The following is a 22,351-nucleotide window of genomic DNA, read 5'->3' on the forward strand; positions in this document are numbered from 1 at the left end:
TGGTGACTTCTCTTGTTGTGGAACACAGATTCTAGGCACATGGGCTTCAGTAATTGCAGCTGCAGGCTCAGTAGTTGTGACATACAGGCTTAGTTGCTCCACCGCATGTGGAATCTTCCCAGACCAGGGATCGATCGAACCCATGTCCTCTGCACTGGCAGGAGGATTCTTGACCACTGAAACACCAGGGAAGTCCAAGATTGGTGGCTAGCCTTTTAATTAACTTTTTAATGGTCCCAAGCAAGGGGATTGCTGTAGGATTATGTTCACTTCCATTCCATAGATGAAGATGCTAAGTGAGGTTCACAGAGATAAAGCAACTTGTTGCTTGGTGGCAAAACTGGGACTCAGATGCAGATAGCCACCTGCAAGCTCCACAGAAAACTGTGTTCTATTCTATCACATAAGCCAGGAAGGGAAGCAGCGAGAGAGTGGTGAGGGGTGATGCATCGTTCAGGGAGACCCTGGTTACAGCAGATGAAATTCATCATCTGATTTTTTGGCTAACACTTTCCTACCCAAATGCATACCAAGAAAAGTCCCGTCAGTGGTTATGTTTCAGACAACAGGGTGATTCCCTCCAACCTTATTCTGAATTAATCCAGCAATGGAGTGTTATTCCCAATTGGTAAGAACTCTCTGCATACCGTCCACATGCCTGGCAAAGTGACAACTCCGTGAGCTAGTTAAGAAATGCAGCCCAGAGCCCCCTGAAACAGGATTTGTTGTTGTTTAGATGTTAAGTCCTGTCTGGCTCTTTGTGGCCCCATGGACTGTAGCCCTCCAGGCTCCTCTCTCCATGGAATTCTCCAGGCAAGAATACTGGAGTGAGTTGCCATTTCCTTCTCCAGGGGATCTTCCCAATCCAGGGATCGAACCACATATCTCCTTCATTGGCAGGTGGATTCTTTACCCCCGAGTTAGCAGGGAAGCCCCGATGAAGGATTACAGCTGGTTAGAATTGTGCAATCTGCCCTTACAAAGTCATTAAACCAATTCTAAGACCCTGGAGGTCAAGACTGACATGGTATTTGCATTTATATTCTTGACACCTAGGGAGGAAGCTAGAATTTAGTACACATTCAGGGATTACTCCTTGAATAAACATATAGTGAATGAGAACATAGCCTGTTAATGTTACATCTAATACTATTTTCTACTAGTGCATTAAAATGCTAAAATATGTGGTCTGATTAGAGTATAGAGCACTTAAGCATAAGACACATAATAGTTCTTTGATTAGAATCTTTTTGGAGTGGCTCTCAGGAAATGGGATATTGGAGTTGAATTCTAACAGATTATGCAGTCTATTCTCCTGGTACCCTACTCCAGTTGGGGTGGATTTCTGTGTGTTTGCCTGCCTCACTGGACAATCATTTCCTGAGAGGGCAGGAATCAATTATAATTTAACATTTTTGTTTCCAGTAGCACCTTCCAGCACCTTCCAGAACAGCACTAGGAGTCAGCACATTATATTAGAAAGAGCTGCCATTGGAATCCCACTCTCATCGGTCTTTGAGCAATTTCTGAAAAACACGTGAAGCCTCAGTTTCTCATCTAAAATAAGAGATCATTGCTATCACCTTCTAGATGTTATTTGTTTATAAGAATTAAATATTGGTAGTGATGTAAAGTGTCTAGTATAGAGGCTACAAATTCCAGCATATGGTGAATGACAATATCTCCTCTCCTTCAATTTCCTTGGTAAAGAGGAGATGCTGGAAGAGAGAAAACCAAAGTCAAAGTGCGCCAATGCTGGTGACAGTACTGAGTATTTATGGTAGAGGTGTTGCAGGAGGGGGGAACCCCTTCCAGGGCCCGAAACTGGGCTCTTGTTTAACACTCGGAAATGAATTATCCGAGGAGACACATGTGCTGACACAGCAAGAGATTTTATTGGGAAAGGGCACCCGGGTGGAGAACAGTAGGATGAGGGAACCCAGGAGAACTGCTCTGCTGCGTGGCTCGCTGTCTCGGGTTTTATGGTGATGGGATTAGTTTCCGGGTTGTCTTTGGCCAATCATTCTAATTCAGAGTCTTTCCTGGTGGTGCACGCATGGCTCAACCAAGATGGATGCTAGCGAGAGGGATTCTGGGAAGTGGAGGGACACGCGGTGTCTCCTTTTGACCTTTCCCGAACCGGTTGGTGGTGGCTTATTAGTTCCGTTTTCCTTACGAGGATCTCCTGTCATAAAACAACTCGTGCGAACGGTTACTAAAGGGCCTGGCCAGGGTGGGCGGTTTCAGTCAGTGTGCTTCCCCTAACAGAAGGGCCTCGTCCTCTAAGAAAACCCACAGAAGAGAAGACAAAAGGGTCTTACACTCACAGAAAGGAAAGGTGTGGGCTGAGGACCAGGACTCTACCTGGTTCTTGCAGGAGGAGAGAGGGTAAGACCAAGGTAGGATATGGAATCCTTTGCCAGAGAAATCCTGATTCCCAAAGCAGGCGGTGCCTTCATTCTGTTCCCCATTGGAACACCAGCTCTTACTTACAACTCTATCAAACCTCACCTCTTCTGGCCCTGAGCAAGCTTACAAACACCCCCCAGGTCCAACTATTCCCAGGGAGGGATTTAGTATTCCTTTGGCCTCACTGATCTTTGCTTGCTTTACCCATTTAGTGTCGAATGCCAGGACCAGTCCAGGTCGCACCCTGGATACAGGGGATCAAGAGCACTGAGGATGGGCTAGGGCAAGGGGAAGTGGAGACTTTTAGAGGCGTTATGCATGGTGAAGGCTATCATGACCTCATCTGAAATTAAAACAAAAACCAAAAATGAAGCTGTAAAATATTAATGAATTCGAGTGGGTTGATGGGATGAATATTTTATAAAAACCACCAAAAATCAGATTGTTTTTAGAAAAATTTCCTTGTGTGCAATTAGCCTGATTAGTACTTAGCCTGCCTGTTTGGACATTTAATCCCAAACGCACAGCTAGGACTGAGGTCCACTGAGTAATCTTTGCTTGTCAAAGGAGTCTTTTCCAGGACAATTGGGTCTAAAGCCCAAGGAAGAAAGCTGGTCAGATGTTAAACCTGAAGGAAAGAAGGCAGCAGGGTGGCATCAAGACAAACCAGTCTAACCTGAAAGCCAGTGAGGAATGGGACTATTTCCTGCCACTTCAGTAAACAGACATCAGTGACTTCAGCCCTCCATGAGGGAGTGGTGAGTCCTGAGGAACTCCGGATGTGAAAACAGGATACTGGCCTCAGAGAACTGAGATGAATATCAAAGGAATGATTTCAGTGAGCTCAGACTCTCCATACACAGGCTTCCCTTGTGGCTCAGACGGTAAAGAATCTAGCTGCAATGCAGGTGACCTAGGTTTGATCCCTGGGTCAGGAAGATCCCCTGGGGTGGCTACCCACTCCAGTATTCTTGCCTGGAGAATTCCATGGACAGAGGAGCCTGGCAGGTTACAGAGTCCATGGGGTTGCAAACAGTTGGACATGACTGGGCGACTAACACTTTCACTTTTTCACACACACAAAGAAGTGCAAAATTCCTTAACTTGGGATATCTGGTTTTCTTTAATTTACAAAAACTCTACCTGCCCTTTGTTGCAAAACCTCTGTATAACCTGGCTCTTCCTCTCGCCTCCTTAGAGCAGTTCTCTTGGGGTCACTTGAGATGCTGTTTCCGGGGCTCAAAGTTCTAAAAATTCCCACTGAATAAAACATAACTCTCAACTTTTAGGTTGTGAATACTTTTTAAGTCGACACAAGCAAAGAGAAAACGGCAGAGAGAGCTGCAAATTTCCACCTGCCAAAGACTTAATGAATTACATTTCCATTACATTTCCAGATGGGGCTAAGTGCAAATTGTAGCAGGTAAGTAGGATGTCCAAGTAATTTATCATTCAATCCATTTTTTGAGAGGGAAAGGAGTCACTATTTGCAATTATATTGAGAAAAAGTATAGGCAGAGGTTAGAAAGTGTGTCTGCTTACTTAAACAGAGAGCAGTAGATCTAAAGCTCTTACTATGGGTTCCTTGGATAAGGAAAATAAAAACATACCTTTGTATTTGGGTGTACTGACTTATGGTACACGCTTGATGCAGCATTGTAAAAATTCAACAAGCAAAATACAAATTCCTTGGCTTAGTATTCAAGGTCTTGTGCCCTCAGGCTTAGTTTATCTCTTCCCATACCCTGGCCCAAGCAAAACTAAACTTTTTTTATCATTGCCCTCCAAACTCTACTTTTTCTCACTTTAAAATTCTATCCAACCCTCAAGGTCCCAGTCAAGGTTAATATCCTGCACCCCTGCTTCCACTTCAGGCAGAAGGCTTTTAGAAGTTTCTCTCTTCACTATCATTTAGGTTTATATTTTATTTTCCCTCTAACATTTTTTTGCTCATAGCTATCCTTTCTAACATAGTTTGTGCATTAAAATTGTATCCTGGGGCAGGATTTGAACTTAGCTTTGGAGTAACATAACTTTATACTTCTCTCATGCTGCATGGTACCCTTTCTACAGGGTCCTCAGGACTCAACCTTGAAACCCAGATGAATCCAGTGGGGCTCCTCGGTATGGAAGCCCTTTCAACAGTTGTTAATTAGGGAAGGGAGGGGATGTAGAGACTACGGGGAAGCAGCCAAGAAACAAATGTGCAGCCTTGGGAGAGAGTCCTGGTTCTACCTCAAAGGATACATGTTACAATACCTTTGCACTCTTCACAGTACTTAAATCCTCTACAAATGGAAGATGTTAGCATTCATCATTTCAGAGGAGACTATCTAAGGCCAGGTTAAAGGAACCAGAGAAGCTCATCAAAAGACTGAGACCTAGATTTCCCTGGTGGTCCAGAGGTTTAGAGTCTGCCTGCCAATTCAGGGGACATGGATTCAATCCCTGGTCAGGGAGGATTCCATATGCAACTAAGCCTCAGAGCACCATGACTATTGAGCCCGAGCTCTAGGGCCCATGAGGCACAACTACTGAGCCTGTGTGCCGCAACTACTGACGCTCTATGTCCTAGAGCCCATGCTCCGCAGCAAGGGAAGTCACCATAGTGAGAACCCTGCCCACCACAACCAGAGGGGACCCCCTGCTCCCCACAGTCGGAGAAAGTCTGTGCACAGCAGTGAAGAGTCAGTCTCTGGTTTCAAAGAGAATATCTGAAACCAGATTAAAGGACTGCAGCAGTTTTGAGGGTCACTGTGCCCCTCTGTGATCTGCTTTGCCTGGCAAAGCAATAAAGTTATTCTTTTGTACTTCATGCCAAACTCTGTGTACAAGATTCAATTCAGCACTGGGGCCCAGAGGTCGAGCTTTCAGCACCAATCCTGGCATCTCTTTTGCCTTTCTCCCCAACTACTCTGCCCCAAACTTGGGAAAATTATCTGTCATCCTTTGCAGACCTTTTACTTTCTTTATCACCAAGAACATTTATTTATTGATCTTTCTTAAACATAGCTCAGAGCTCCTCAAAGGTGGGAAGACTAAATCTTAAACTTGGCCAACTCCACCCCCTACTCTGTCCAGGAAAGGGCCCCCGTCTAGTAAACTTGCTCAAGAATTTAGTTCTTCATATCATTACATCCCAATTTACATATAGAAAGGTTTCCCTGGTGACTCAGATAAGAATTTACTCAGGTAAAGAATCTGTCGGCAGGGCAGGAGACCTGGGTTGATCTCTGGGTGGGGAAGATCCCCTGGAGAAGGGATGGCAACCCTCTTCAGTGTTCTTACCTGGAGAATCCCATGGGCAGAGGATCCTTGCAAGTTACAGTCCATGAGGTCACAAAGAATCAGACAGGACTGATGGACTAACACTTTCACTTTACCTATGGAAAATGATGAAAGGAGGAGCCAAGTCCTCAATTTCCACTCACAGAACTAATTGTAAGGGAGTTTGTGTGGAGAGGAGGGGACAGGGGAGGGAGCTGGAAGGACAGTAGCTCCTTTGCTAAATTTGGAAATAAATTCCCCAGCACTCTGTAGATGAACAATTTTTGGTAATAATGAAAGTTCTCCACTTTTAGATTGGATAATATATAGTTACCGACAAAGAGAGGTTAGAAGCGTTAATTAAAACCACATCTAGATAGTCAATCAGATAGCTATTATGTAAGCTTAATTATTTAACTTTTTTTAGTTATCTCCTGCTGACTCATGTTCTCCAGCTGCTTTTCAAATCACAAACTCTTCTCGCCTGTCAAACTTTTCAATGCCTAGAGACATTTCTGTTTCGTCTGCCCTTTCTTTTCAGACTCTTTGTGGTTTCCTCTATCTTCCAATTAAGCACTAACACTGATTCTTAGATAATTCATTCAAATCCACAGGAACTCAGTCGACAAGGAAGGAATTTTAATGACAAAGGAATTCAGGGCTCATTTTCTTCTTTCGTCTCTGAACATTAGGATTTACCGGGTTTTCTTGGGAACTATAGGTGGCTTCACTCAGTGCTGGAGAGTTCGTCCCTGAACACATGAGCTTGAAGGGAAGACAAAGATGAACATTTTATAATAGTTAAAAATTCAGAGAATACAGTTCAGTTCAGTTCAGTCGTTCAGTCATGTCCGACTCTTTGCGACCCCATAGACTGCAACACTCCAGGCCTCCCTGTCCATCACCAGCTCCCAGAGTTTACTCAAACTCATGTCCATCAAGTTGGTGATGCCATCCAACCATCTCATCCTCTGTCATCCCCTTCTCCTCCTGCCTTCCATCTTTCCCAGCATCAGGGTCTTTTCAAATGAGTCAGCTTTTCACATCAGGTGGCCAAAGTATTGGAGTTTCAATTTCAGCATCAGTCCTTGCAATGAATATTCAGGGTTCATTGCCTTTAGGATTGATGGGTTGGATCTCCTTGCAGTCCAAGGGACTCTCAAGAGTCTTCTCCAACACCACAGTTCAAAAACATCAATTCCTTGGCATTCAGCTTTCTTTATAGTCCAACTCTCACATCCATACATGACTGCTATATACAATTGCTGGAAAAACCATAGCTTTGACTGGATGGACCTTTTTTAGCAAAATAATGTCTCTGCTTTTTAATATGCTGTCTAGGTTGGTCACCTCTTTTCTTCCAAGGAGTAAGGGTCTTTTAATTTCATGGGCGCAGTCACCATCTGTAGTGATTTTGGAGCCCAAGAAAATAAAGTCTCTCACTGTTTCCATTATTTCCCCATCTATTTGCCATGAAGTGATGGGACCAGGTGCCATGATCTTAGTTTTCTGAAAGTTGAGTTTTAAGCCAGCTTTTTCACTCTTCTCTTTCACTTTCATCAAGAGGCTCTTTAGTTCTTCTTCAATTTCTGCCATAAGGGTGGCATCATCTGCATATCTGAGGTTATTGATATTTCTCCCGGCAATCTTGATTCCAGCTTGTGTTTCATCCAGCCCAGCATTTCGCATGATGTACTCTGCATAGAAGTTAAATAAGCAGGATGACTATATAAAGCCTTGATGTGCTCCTTTCCCTATTTGGGACCAGTCTTTTGTTCCATGTCCAGTTTTAATTGTTCCTTCTTGACCTGTGTACAGATTCCTCAGGAGGCAGGTCAGGTGGTCTGGTATTCCCATCTCTTTCAGAATTTTCCACTGTTTGTTGTGATCCACACAGTCAAAGGCTTTGGCATAGTCAATAAAGCAGAAGTGGATGTTTTTTTTTGGAACTCTCATGCTTTTCCAGTGATCCGAGGGATGTTGGCAATTTGATCTAATGAGTGTTGGCAATTCCATCAGATGCTGGCAGTCCTTTAGCACCACAATTCGAAGTGTCTCTGTGACACAACTGGTTAGCATATTTGGCTGTTAACACAAGGATGCTCCTTAACATTTCCCCCCTCACGGATCACAGGCTTGTCTTCTCATAGTGATGAGGCTTACATAACTTAGCAAAGCTATGAGCCAAGCCCTACAGGGCCACCCAAGACGGATGGGTCATAGTGGAGAGTACTGACAAAACATGGTCCCCTGGAGGAGGGAATGGCAAACCACTCCAGTAGTCTTGCTGCAAGAACCCCATGAACAGAAGGAATCTATTTTCATTTAAACAGTTCAAAACAGAGTTGGCTTGGGAGAAATGAAGAGTGTCATTCATCCATGTGTTACTGGCTATTGGCTGTGATTGCTTGAGTAGGAATTATTTAGAGAAATCCAAGTGATAATAGCTATGACTTTGGCTATGAATTAAGAATTCTTACTGGGGGCATTTCTGAGTAAGACCAGAAAAAGCTATTTAGCTAAAACCAAAAGTAAGACTACTTCAACTTACTACTATTTAGTTTTTTTCAACAATTTGCCTTCTTTTATAAAGACAGATTCTGGTTTAACACTTTTTAAGATCATTGAATGGGTAGAGATAATTTTTTTTTAGTCTCATATGTGGGCACTGTTTGTACTTAATATGAACATGAGTCCTTATATAACCTTTGAGCTAAATATTTTCTTTCACACATTATAGATGAAGAATTTGAGGTCCAGTGATAGTTGATAACTGTTTCAGAGTGAAAAACCTTGGTGAGTACCTTACTAAGCTGGTGCTCAAACTCAGATCTGAGCTTTCGCCAAAATTATCTGATGTCAGCGTTCTTTTCACTGAACAGACTGCCTGTCTTAGAGTTCATCTCAAACTCTGAAATTCAGTGCAGATGGTTCTTCCCCAAGAGAAGCATCTCAAATGTGTACTTGGGTCACTTCTGTGCTACTTAACACAAGCATTAACAAATCATCCATTTATTCACTATCCACAGAGTGTCTGCATATTCCAGACTCTGTGCTAGGTCCTAGAGATTAATCAGAAATGATTTCTATTTTTCAAGGAGCTCAATCCCTTAAGATAGATTATATCAAGTTTTATTCATTTATTCATTCATTCATCTGCTTCCTGCCTATGAATGTCCAGTTGCTTCAACACTATTTATTTATTGAAAAGTCTACCCTCTTTCATTGACTTCCTTTTACACCTTTGTCAAAAATCAGTCAATTCACTTTGTGTGAGTCTATTTCTGGGTTCTCTGTTCTGTTTCATTGATCTCTGTCATGAATTCTGTGCTGCCTTGATTATTATCGCTATATAGTAAACCTGACAATTGAGAAAAGTGATTCCTCCACTTTACTGGTCTTGTTCAAGATTGCTTTAACTATCTCGAGGCTTATTCTTTTACATGTAAATTTTAGAGTAAGTTTGTCTATATCTACAAAAACTTTGCTGGAATTTTGATAGGAATTATATGAAACTTCTAGATCAGTTTTTGGAAAGTTGATGTTTTTACTAAGTTGACTCTTCCAAACATTTATTCAGCTTTTCTTTGATATGCGGTTGGAGGTGACTGGCTAGAGAGGTCTGCTGGAGACTGCTATGCTTTCCTGAGGATGCTCTGGATACCCCCAGTCCACGAGGAAAGACGCTGGTGGAAGGTGGGCTCAAGCTGCCCATTAGGAATTGAACCACATGAGGGCCACTAACAAGGCTTCCCAGACATTCTCCCAGAAGTAGGAAAGGTAGGTGCCAATTCACAAAGGTGCACATGCATTCAGAGGAAGAATCTGCTAGGTAGTGTCCAATCGGATGATGGAGGCCAAGAAGTGTGGGCTTTTGGAGACAATGAGGAGACACTGGGGCTGTTATGCAGGGAGGGACCCAAGGAAGCTACATTTCACACTGTGCTGTGGAGAAGGGAGAAGAGGTGGTCAGCAACAGGTCTGGAGGCTGGATCATGAGCCAGGGGCTGTGCTGAGTCCAGGGAAGAGATGAAAAGAGCCAGATACAAGGCAGGGGGAGGAGGGCCCTGTTGCAAAAGAATGAGGCCTCTTTTTTTATATACGTGTTTGTAAGTGAATAAAGGAGAGAGTTGACCTATTGCAGGTTGAAGAGATTGTCTGGGGTTTCTTACAAGGTGGGAAGGAGGATTCAAGAAGAATCCGTTCAAATGCAGGTATTAGAGAGGTTTGGGTCTTCCCAGGTGGCAGTGGTAAAGAATCTGCCTGCCAATACAGGAGCCATAGGAGATGCAGGTTTGATCCCTGGGTAGTGAAAATCCCCTGGAGAAGGCAATGGCAACCCGCTCCAGTATTCTTGCCTAAGAATTCCCATAGACGGAAGAGCCTGGCAGGCTACAGTCTATGAGGTCGCAGAGTCTGAGTGCTAAGTCTGTTGCCCACCAGGCTTCTCTGTCCATGGGATTCTCCAGGAAAGAGTACTGGAGTGGCTAGCCATCCCCTTCACCAAAGGATCTTCCTGACTCAGGGATTGAACCATCATCTCCTACATTTCAGGCAGATTATTTACCATCTGAGCCACCAGGAGAGCCCATTTAGTAAGAGAGGTAGATACTTAATGACAGGATGGGGATCCAGAGTTAAGAGCCCAGGTTTATTTCAGACAAAAAGAGTGTCATCTCTTATTTTGAGATATAGAGGATGCATAAACAATGAAAGATAATCCAGAGAAACTTTGAGGCTTGGAGAAGTAGGCATCAAATGGGATTGAGAGTCCAGGACAATATTCTACTTTGTCCATTCTTCCAACGGCAGAATCAGCTTCTTCAAAAGTACTCCAGAATATTCCAGTCCTGGTATACTCCGTTCAGAGGAAGGGGGAAAAAAAATCACGAGAAATGACTCCCAGTAAATAAGGATGATTCATTTTTCTTTTTTTATGAATTAACTTACAGTTTGTGACATTAAGAAAATCAATGCCATTTCTCATGTTTACACAGCATTTGCTTAGCTGAATAATTCTCCTTCAGGGAGTTAATTTCTTTGTGATAGGTTTGATGGGAAACATCATTAATTCAGAAAAACCTCTCTTTACCTGTCTGATCTCCTTCAATTCATAAATTCATCCAATATTGAAGCCAGAATTCAAGTTTCACTGCCTCCTTTAACAGATGAAGAAAACATAAACCTAGATAGAAGGTTTACCAAAGAAATCAGTGGGGCCAGAGTCTGAGTTTCCTGGTTACTGCTGCGATTCTCTTTTATGAGTCTTTGAGTCAGTAGAATGGCCTGTAATGACTTCAATTTAAAGTAGTCCTGCCCAGATATAATTGTTCATTCCTTTCAGTGAGTAGGTCCTGGAATTTTGGGGGTCTGGATAAAAAAATTGAACTAATGGAATCGCTGATGGTAGACATCAAGGTTCAAAATAAGAGAAATGGGGTAGCAACGTTAAATCAGATGTAGGGGAAAAGGAGGTGAGGAAGATAGAGGATGGCATAGAATGGAGTAGACAAACAGGTATGGGACTTCATATGGCTTCTGTATACTGTCATCCTCTCTTCTTTTTTTTTTTAATTAAATTTTTTGTTTTGTATTGGAGTATATGGACAGCCAAAGGACTCAACCATACATATTGATGTATCCGTTCTCCCCCAAACTCGCTCTCATCCAGGCTTCCACATACATTGAGCAAAGTTTCCTATGTTATACAGTAGGTTCTAGTTGATTATTATTATTGTTTTAAATCAACATGGTAGACCATGCATGCAAGTCCACATGCTGCTGCTGCTTAGTCGCTTCAGTCGTGTCTGACTCTGCGACCGTTCGGACTGTAACCCACCAGGCTCCTCTGTCCATGGAATTCTCCAGGCAAGAATACTGGAGTGGCTTGCCATGCCCTCCTCCAGAGGATCTTTCCCACCCAGGGATTGAGCCTTGGTCTCCTGCATTGTAGGTAGATTCTTTACCCCTGAGCCAGCAGGGAAGCCCATGAATCCACATATATGCCTGCAATTTGCCAATTTTGTTAAAGATAGATGGAAACAGAAAGCTTAACTCTACAATGCATTAAAGACTTCTCTCCGAAGACCTGATACCCTGTTATTGGCTTCATTTCGGCAGATTTGAATCAGTTACGAGCACTCTGAGAAAATGGGACTGGACCTAACTGCCACACATTCACCAGGTGACCTTAGGTATTTCCTCTTTCTTCTCTCGACAGAGGAAATGAAAGTATTAAACAGGTCTCTGGGGACAAATTCATCTCTGGAATGCTGTCATTATTTTTGGACCTGATAGATGGTCAGGCTAGGTGTAACTGATCAGTTTCATTTCCTCTTTCACCTCAGTCCCCAAATATTTCAGCCTCCCTTTGGGGTGAGTTCCAGGTGTCACAAAAAGATTCCCTCAAAAAAAAAAAAAAAAAAAAAAAAGATTCCCTCTTTTCTCATTCTGATGTTCTTCTGGGAGATGCAGCAGCCAGCATTCATTCCTTCTCTAGATGCTCACTCACTCAATCAGTCACTAAGTCACATCTGACTCTTTGTGACCCCACTGGCTGTAGCCCACCAGGCTCCTTTGTCCATGGGATTTTCCAGGCAAGAATACTGGAGTGGGTTGCTATTTCTTTCTCTGGGGGCTCTTCCTAGTCCAGGGATCAAACCTGCATCACCTGCAGTGGCAGGTGGATTCTTTACCACTGAGCCACCAGGGAAGCCCTCTCTCTAGCTGCTACCAAGACATATCTTATTTCCCCATGCTGTTAAAATTCTCAGTGCCAGCTTCCTGAGCTGGGATGAGAAGCAGGTGTGGCAAACATCACACAGAAGTAGTGGCTTGTGCCCTCTCTCGCCTCTGTCCAATTTGCACAAGATGCCCTTGTCTTGACATCACACTATAGTGAGTGACCTCCGAGGTCTCACCATGAAGGGGACAATTGCACAAGAGGAGCAGTTAAGCTGAAGGAAACATACGGAGATGAGCCTACAGCATAGAAGAGAGATGAACTAGTGAGCACAGCAGAGGATTCCACACCTTCCACCGTGGACCCAGCATCACAGCACAGCACAAACATAGGAAGCTGTCCAGCTTATGCAAATTCAGTTTTCTGTCATACTTCACTGCCTTCTTCCAAGAACACAAATAACGGTGATTTTGAGCTTCCGCCACACTTATTTAATTTATATTATAAAATTTAATAATTTAAAACTGTCCAGGTCCTTATACAAGATGCATCTCATACCACTTAATGTAACTGAAGAAAACTGAAAAAGAGATTTGGTTTAACATCATCCTCACAATGAGGAATCTGGAAATGAATCCTGGCCTGGCCCTATTGACAGAGAGACTCTGGTCAAGTGGCTTTCTCTCTCTGGACTTTCACTCCCAAATTAAGGAATTGATTTTTAACTTTTATTTGTTCATTAAAATTCTATGAAGTGTCACCCAAGGGCTGGGAAAGTGAAATGAAGTTATTGCCTTCAAAGACAAATAGTGATTGTCACTTATTAAATAATAGACATTGAGTGCAAGCTTCTGTGTCTCTTCTCAATTCATGCAATCAAAACATGGATGGTGTTATGATGTTGCTAGGGCCATGTCATCAGCAGACACTAAATAGCATGGAAAGAAGAAAAGTTTTGTCTCCTGGAGGCCCTGGTCTAATCTCTACCAGCAGTGTGACCTTGGACACCCTGACCGAGGACATCCTATGTGTATGGCAGCATTTCGTTAGTTGCAAAGCAATGGCCAATGTTAGGGATGATCTGTACAGGAAGAACTTGCTTATAGTCGAGAACAAATTGACATCTAGAAAATTAATCTCTCCTTGATTTCTCAGGTTCAAGATGGACCTAGATTCTGTATCTAGTTAAATATTTTGTTGAATAATATTTTTAAAGTTTTGTTTGGACTTTGAATGAGTCAGTGACTTTGGACAAGGTAGTCACAGAAACAACCTACAACTTGGTGCAAAATCTGGGCTCCAGGCATATGCAAGAAATGTCCCTTAAAGTAGTTCTTTGGAATCTCATTGGAAGATCAAGTAGACATAATGGCTTCTGGTTGCTACATTTTCTGGTGAAGAAAATGGCATCCAGAAGAAAGTTAATGATTATCTCTGAATCACATAGGAATTTGCCACATCTGGCAACTTCCAGGTCTTCTGGCTCACAGTTCAGTGTCTGTTCGATCATTCTACATTTTCTTATTGCGTAGCTTTTTCTTTTGTTACTCTGGAGTAGATCTAGAGTGGCCTATTTTTCTTTAAAAGTGGAAAGTGATTTTCTGCCTAGATAATTCAATTAATGTTGAACCTACAAGCAGCTGCCATTTATGGAGCAATTGACAGGAAGATGGAATTCTGCAGGTATTGTCTGACTTAATCCTCACAACTGTAAGATTAGAAACTGAGGTGCAGTGAAACTCAGTCCTTTGGGTGAGCTCAGAGTGGCAGAGCCTGGAGTCCCTCTGGGACTGGACCGCCCACCCCTGTGGTGTGCCAGCCTCTCTTACACTAGGAAAGTAACTAGCTGAACAGACCCACTCAAGTTTCTAAACACTGTTCTCCCTGAGGGCAATAAATGAGTGTCCACAGCCTGCCTTTTCAATCTGAGTCCCAGGCCATCTCATTCGGGTAAAGGCCTCTGAATATATTCTGAACTTTTTCCTCCCATGCATCTTCTATTCTGAGTCATCTGTATATGCAGTATGACTAGACTATTCATCAAATTCTCAATAAAAAAGTTTTCTGAAAGGGTGCACACCGTGAATTATGGAATACTTACTTTCACTTGCCTCATTTAAAAACATGGAGTGCCATGATTAAACACCTCTGCCATGAGCATTTGGGCTTTTCAGAAGAGCAGTCCATTGAGATTTACTGAAGTGTTTGGAGAAAGTTCTAATAACATGGTAAACTGTGGAATCTGCAACTCAGTGAACTGAGCTGATGGAAAAAACATTCAGAGGTCTGTGGGTTCCGAAGCTGGGGATGAATTTCACATCTGATGAGTCTCCTCCATTTCGATATGCCTTATTTTCCGTTTGGGGCCCCATGAGTGTCAGGGACGTAACTGGAGACAGGAGAAGAAGGCCACTTTATACTAAAAATCCATCTCCTGTAATCTTCTTGGCCTGAGTTAGGGATCATTGCTTCAGACTGAGGCAGCAACAGGTGGCTTGGGTCCGCACTGGTCACCAAGACCTCGGATGAGTGCGTGTGAACCTGAGTGCGTGTTCTGCAGGAGCTTGAAGTGTAGGTTATTCAGAAAAAAGATACCAGGGTTGGGCGGTACCTGGAAACCTAGTTACAGGAGATGCTGTTGAAGAACAAGATGGTGCACCTCCAGGGTTCAAGTTCAGGAATCTGAAAGAGGAGACAATCTGCTAAATCACAGGAGATAAAATGAAGACTGAAAAGCGTGAAAGATGCAAGAAGACCACAAAAGGTAAGCATCAGCCTCTAGCTTGGTCCCCACAGTTGGATCCAATAAATATTTGTTCAGTGAATAAACAGATAAACGTAAATGGAACAGGCTTTGGTGTGCAGAGATTGAATTTTGAGTCAGATAAACTGAGCTTCGATCTGCCACATCTTAGCTGTGAATACTTGGTTGAGTTACTTTCATCTCTTTCAGTGGATTTCTATTTTTTAAAATGAGGACAATGGAACTTGCTTCCCGTTACTGTTATGTGGATTCAGATTAGACAAAATAAAACACTTTTTGAACCCTGGTTAAAAGGGCTAAAGTGGAATATTATGATCAAAATTAAAGCAGATGTGGCCTGTGTAAGAGCTGTGTAGTCAGGGATACTTCACAAGTATCAAATGGCTGAAACCCCCTACACCAATAGCACCATGACATAACCTATGTGTGTGATGAGGACTCTGTCATTCAGAAATGTGATAATATGATATATTTTTTTTTAAAGCAAAAAGTAAGACATGTGGAATTCACCAGGGGAGTGCTATTTAAAAGCTGGATTTAAATTTTTAAAAATATGCTTCATTTATTCTTCTATTCATGCTTTAGCCCTAAACAAGATAAAAATCCATTTTTAGGAACTTTTCTTCAATGTAATGTCTCCTTCCTGAGATGAGGAGTAATACCTTGATTCTTCAACTGTTTCATTGGTGTTCACTGTGCTTTTATGAGACCAATCATTACTCCATTTGAATAAGCAGTTTCTGCCTCCTGAGTATGAAGTTAGAGAAATATAGTGTTAATCCTCACTTGACAGCAATTACAAGACCATTTCATTTTTCCCATCACCAGCATGTTCAAGATTAACACGGCAGCCAGGATTCTCGATGACTCTATCTCCCAGACCCCAAGTCTTTGACCCTAAACCTCAGAGATTTTCACAGCTTCCTGATTCTCCCTGATAACTCTGGGAAGCGCTTCCTGACTGCCAAACTTCCTTCTTTTTGTTGTGTTTACTGAATGGTCTGCTCACTTCTATTACAGCACAAACAAAATAATAGTGGTTCTCTCTTACTAGTGCCTGGGATGCAGCAGACACCACCTCACAGGCTCTACATATTATAGTGACTTGTGACATTCTTTCAATGACCTTGACCGAATATATCATTATTTTCATTTTACATATCTGAAGCTTCCAGGGCTTAGAAAGTGTGCTAACAATCCCTCCATTGAAAGGCAGAGCCTGAATTTGAATGGAGGTTTGTCTGGATCCAGAGTTGCTTTCCTCCACGTTTACATGGCATTGTTTCCCTTTCCACTAGAGAAATGTGAACATTTTTCAGGGCAGATACGGAGTGTAATGAGTGTTTTAAAAGACTGGAAATGAATTCACTCAGAACTCCAGAGGCTAGAGTGTAAGATCAGGGAGCTGGCAGGACCTTAGGCTGTGGGAATGCTTGAGGGGACACAGTTCTTGTTGCAGGTGGCCCAGGCAGTCCTTGCCTTGTGCTATATCATTCCAGTCTCTGCCGTCAAGGTTATATCCCATCCTCCTGATCTTCTGTCTTTCAGAATATATGTAGCTACATTTAGGGTCTACCCACATAATGCAGGATGAGGTGCAATGATTCTTTCTTCAAATAAGGCAGCGTTTGCAGGCCAGGGATTCAGGATAGGCACATATCACTTCGGGGACCACCATGAAGTCAACTTAAGTTGATAGCAGCTTCACCTGAATCACCTGTAAGTATCTTCAAAAGATGCATCTCTTCACTCAGGTTAAGAAGACATGGAGTCCAGGAATCTGAATTTAGCATGTTCTCCCTGAATGAATCTCATAATTTGGGAAACCCTGCCTCAATCTTAGACTAGTACATCATTAATTTAAGAAATCTCCAGAATAATCTTTCTAGAACACAAATCAATAGCACATCCCTTCTCAGGCTCACTCTTCCACTGTTCCACATCCCTCTTAACCTCGCTTTGGACGCTCCATATGCAGAGGGTGCTGTGGTCATGGAGGACCCCTGAGAGGGGCAACACCTTCTCTTATGTCAAATTCACAACATCTGCCCTGCCCTCTATTCAGAGTCATCCCTCCCCACCTTTAGGTTTGCTCACTCCTCTACGGGTGTTAGCATCTATTTCAGGTGAGTCCTCCCTGATCACAGGCAAAGTTTGGTGGGCTTGCTGTTTACTCTTACCAGCTCTGGGTTCATGCCCCATCACAGAAATTAGCATGCTGGACTGGGATTTCACAGTTATCTCTCTCTTTCTCGTGTTAGATTGTGAGCTCATTGAGGGCCAGAACCTTGTCTTACTCCCCTTTCTTCCTCCAGTACTTCGCAGAGCATGTGTGACATCAAACAGGGGTTCAGAATATGTTTACCACAAAATGAAGAGTGCATGATTGCTCCTTATATCAAATTCCCCTCTCTCTCAAAGTCTTTACCAAATTTTCTTATTATGTTCATTCCAACAAAAATTTTGTTTAAAGAGAAAAAGCCCAGAGTTTCAGATTGCATTGCATTAAAAACAAAAGTTGTGGTGTTATTCCCCCCACCCCCGCCCCAGCTCCCCATTGATGGCCTCATATCCCTTTCATTTGGAAGGGATTATTTACAAAACACATTTACACATTCATCTCACATACCAGTCAAATGAGGTAGGCAGGACGGTTATTAGCATCTTCATTTCACAGCTGAAAACATTGACCCAGTTAGATCAATTGACTTACCCAGGGTCACCCAAGCATTCAGTGGTGAAACCCACATCATCTGACTCAAAGCCAGCAGAATTTGTACTAGCCAAGTCTGGAACTTAAGATGCCTGGCAAAAAGTATCCTAGGAAAATGTTACTGGAATCGGGCTGTTCTGCGGTGGGTATAGAATATGCAGTAGCGGAGATCCTTCTGGATGATGCAAAGGGAAGGACTGATGGTGGGACTGGGAGCAAAGTCTTCCTGACCCAGCTACCCAGGGGGCAAAGCAAAGTGCTTCTGTCAAGGTGCAGTGTCCCCTCTGCTGGGTACAGCTCTAGTCAGACCTCAAGTTAACTCTGGCTAAAGATAAAGTCTTTAAATCTCAAAATGTAAGTCTGGAGTTAAAGAAAGAAGGGACAAGGGCATAGGGCTGGTCTGTCCTGAGGTCAGTTTCCCCTCTAGCTAGATGTGGACAAAGCAGGAGGAACCACGCCCATGTGTCTGACCTTTGCAGGCACAGTGACCCTCCCACTCACAGATATGACTCAATGCGTGACCAATTAGATTAGTGCTACTCCTTGGGGGAAGCGACAGGGAGGGGGGTTTGCAGAGCTTCCTCAAGTCACATTGGGTCCCAGTGACCAGTCTGGTGGTTCCTTCAGTTCGAGAAGTCAGGACGATTCGGGTAACACGGCAGGTTCTCCTTCACAACTGTGCATTCGGAAATGATGGAACAGGTCAGGAGACTGGGAAGCAGGGGTTGGATTACATGCTCCTTAGGGCCTCAAAACAAGCAGTATCTCAGTTTGTAGACCCGTAGTCTGGAAAAACAGGCCATGCTCAGCCAGGTGATGCTGAAGATGACCCATTGTTAACGGAATGATGATATTGGAACTTTCACTTATGTTGATCTTGTACCCCCTCCTTTTTGACATTTTTAGTCTTTTTTTGTGTCAGTTCAATAATGAACAGGACATTTTGAGTGCAGTGATTGGGAGTATATAATTTGTAAGCACATATATGTATTAAAGAGGAAAAATAAGATCATTTATATATTTCTAGCCTAGAGGTACAAATCCAGTCAATGGAGTAGTCTAAACCAGGCTGGAATACTCTAATATAGTGACTCTCAAACATCTTTCTATGAAAATGCTTTGATTTGGCTTCGTGAGAATGAATGTTCAAAATACAAAATTGCAGGTGCCACTTCTGAAAAGTCCTTAAGTTCAGAGTGGAGTCCAGCAATCTTTATTTCCTGCCATCGCCCTGGATGGTTCCAGTGAACAGCCAGGCCTGCTTCTTTCTGGGTGTTAGTTCTCCTGCTGCACAACAGCGAAATTGGCACAAAAGAGTGTAAAGCCACTTCTCTCCTTGGCAGTTGGTTTGTGATTCTTTCAATTTATTTGGTATGGAGGAAAGGGCATGGCAGCCAGAATTGGAAAGCCTGATGCTAATTTCTGCATTTTCATTAATTCACCTTCTGACATCGCCTGCGGGCATCTCAGTTTCCTTATCTATAAAATAGAAAGAGTAGTTAACATTTACTCAGTGCTTACTAAAGCTGGGCATTCTAACCATTAACTCATCTAATACATAAACTTTATGAGGGTACTTATGTTTATTATCACTGTTTTGTAGATGAGGACATTGGGGCAGAAAAGATGAAGTAGTTCACCTAAGGACACACAGCAGGTAAGTGTTATGACCAGATTATAAACCCTGTCAATGATCCCTAGAGCCTGCACTCTTAAAACACAAGGTATTAGCAACATGTAATAAAAGAGCCTTTAGGAAAATGCCACACCAAGGGCTAGAATCCAATGGTTCAAGAATTCGTGTTTCCAAACTAAAGGGAAGCAGGGAAGTACTAGAATCCTTTGAGATTTGCTGAGTCAGATTCATCTAGTGGCCTGAGTGCAGTGCTGTGGGTAGGATTCAGAGCTGGACATCAGGGATCTGGGACCGGGCCCCGCCCTGTCAAGGAGCTGATCGCTCCCTGCATCAGATTTCCCATCTGTATGACATGCTAAGGTGACTTGTGACACTAAGGATTTATTCTGTGTCTGTTGCCTGCAGGGAGAATGTTGAAAAATGTGTGTATTTTTGATGGAAACAGTGACAATGCCAGTCACAGCTGAGGGTGCTTTGCTGGAAGGATCTGAAATGACTGCATAAACCCACAACGGAGGCCAAGACAGCCCACGTCTGAAGCCTTGCCCATTCTGATTCTTTGCATCGTCAGCTCCCAACACTGTCAGTTTCCATGGAGCCATGGGGACGAGAGGACTTGAGGCAAGTTCAGCTAGCGGAGCTCTGGGTCTGTCGGGAGATGGAAGGAGCCTGACAGGTGTCAGCCAGGTAGTCCCAGAGCCTGCAGTCCTGGGTGCAGCTCCCAGTGGCTTGACAGTGATCTTGCTTTGAAGTCCTCCCTCTATTTCACAAAACCCTCCCCACATATTGTTTTGAAAATGCCAAAGGGAACTTGAAACCTGTATGAGGGGTGAGGGAGAATTACAAAAGTAATATCGTGACTTTGAAGACAGGGATGCTCTGAACAGGACCTTTAATTTGCTCAGCAAGCTTGGACAGGTTCTTTTTTCTATTCTGGACTCATCACTCTTATGACTTAATGTGTGCTAAGTTGCTTCAGTTGTGTCTGACTCTTTGTGACCCCATGGACTGTAGCCCACCAGGCTCCTCTGTTCATGGGATTCTCCAGGCAAGAATACTGGAGTGGGTTGCCATGCCTTTCTCCAGGTATGAGTTAGTAGCATCTTTTAAATAAATGAAGAAACAACCAACCACTCCCCCTCTGTCATCTCACATACCTGTCAGGCAGGTGTTAGGATGCATGTTACTAAGGACCAAAAGAATCTCCTAGAGGTTAATGACTTAGCCCAGGTCACCCAGTGTGTAGGCAGAGAGCTGGAGCCAAGTCCAGCTCTCCCCGGATTGTCTCTGGGGCCTCGTCAACCGCCTTCTGGCTGCCTCCCTGGAGCTGGATAACTCCATTAGGCTGTAACCGTGCATTAAGCCCATCCTCCTTCTCAGGGTTTGAGGGGGCTGATGTGTCACTTGACACAAAGAGCTCTTTCATCAGCTGCCCCCACTGAGGACCACCCAGGACAAAGTCAGCTTTAGCCACAGCTGGACAAATTTAGGTCAGATCTGCGGAAGAATTTCCTGGCACGGCAGTTAGACAATGGGACACGTTCCTGAGCAAAGTTGTAATTTTCATCTTCGGAGGATGAGAAAATCAGAGCCAGTTTCCTGTGTCAAAGAAGCTGAGGCTTTAACTTTTCAGCCTCTTCAGGTCTCTATACCATGTGGATTCTTGAAGCTCAGGAGACAAAAATCTTGCTGCAAGAAGAAAAGAGATCTCCTAGAGCAGCAAACAGAGGTGGTCAATCTTTGAGGATTTATCCGACCCTCATAGAGTATCCTACCTGATCGAGGCATCCGGGTTAGAGCAACAAATGAGATGGAGTCTTACTCCAGATACAGATTTGATTCTCGTGATGGGAGACAAACCCCCAAGTGAATAAGGTGATATCGCATATGGATGAGACCAGGAAATTGAAGCAGGAGAAGGGGATGACAGAGGACAAGATGGTTGGATGGCATCACCAACTCAATGAACATGAGTTTGAGCAAGCTCCAGGAGATGGTGAAGGATGGGGAAGTGTGGTGTGCTGCAGTCCATGGGGTCGCAAAGAGTCGGACACGGCTGAGCGACTGAACAACAACTTGGAAGGAGAAACTTGGTGTTGCCTTAGCAGATTGGTCCAGGTCCACATGCTCCACTTCTGAGGAAGTATCTTTGGAATTGCGTCCTGCAGGATAAGAAGCAGCAACCAGGTGGATGTACAGAGAAAGAACATTCTCAGCAGAAGGAGCAATAAAAATTCAGAAGTTCGAAGCCAAGCAGACCTGGTACAATGTATTCCACTTACTAGCTGACTGCCTCGAGAGCTTGAATTTCTTCATCTGTAAAATGAGGACAGTATCAGCACCTATCCATTGGTTTGCTGAGAAGATTAAAAGAGGGAAAAAATAAAAGATGTTGAAAAATAAAATAAGACATAGCCCCCACCCTTCGGGAGCTCACAGTATAGATAATGAGGAGATGTGAGCAGCTCAATTTAGAAAAAACATTTATGAAATATATGATCAATAGTAACCAACATCTGGAGAAGGAAATGGCAACCCACTCCAGTATTCTTGCCTGGAGAATTCCATGGACAGAGGAGCCTGGTGGACTACAGTCCTCTGGGTTGCAGAGTCAGACACGACTGAGAGACTAACGCACACACACAATAATCAACATCATCAAAGTCCAAAGTGCTGGTCCCTTCAAACATACAGACCTACTATTGTTATAATCTACTGTCCAAATCATAAGCCCTTAAGGAGAGTGAACCAGTGTCTGCTGGAAAAGCCTTCTTCCCTCTGGGACCAGTGTGTGTATATATATATATATATATATATATATATATATATATATATATTAATAGCATACCCCAGTGTCCCGTCCCCTGGAGAAGCAATTGG

General features: G+C 43.3%; 1 long non-coding RNA gene across 1 annotated transcript; it reads left to right on the forward strand.

The window, feature by feature from the left end:
* The first annotated feature begins 2,196 nt into the window (after positions 1-2,196).
* On the forward strand, positions 2,197-20,349 carry LOC110130922 (uncharacterized). Its single transcript, XR_011490060.1, has 4 exons — positions 2,197-3,167; positions 3,699-3,832; positions 19,439-19,492; positions 19,877-20,349. It is a non-coding gene; the product is annotated as an uncharacterized lncRNA (long non-coding RNA).
* The last annotated feature ends 2,002 nt before the right edge of the window (positions 20,350-22,351 follow it).

The sequence above is a fragment of the Odocoileus virginianus genome, chromosome 2 (genome assembly GCF_023699985.2).
Source record: "Odocoileus virginianus isolate 20LAN1187 ecotype Illinois chromosome 2, Ovbor_1.2, whole genome shotgun sequence".
NCBI lineage: Eukaryota > Metazoa > Chordata > Mammalia > Artiodactyla > Cervidae > Odocoileus > Odocoileus virginianus.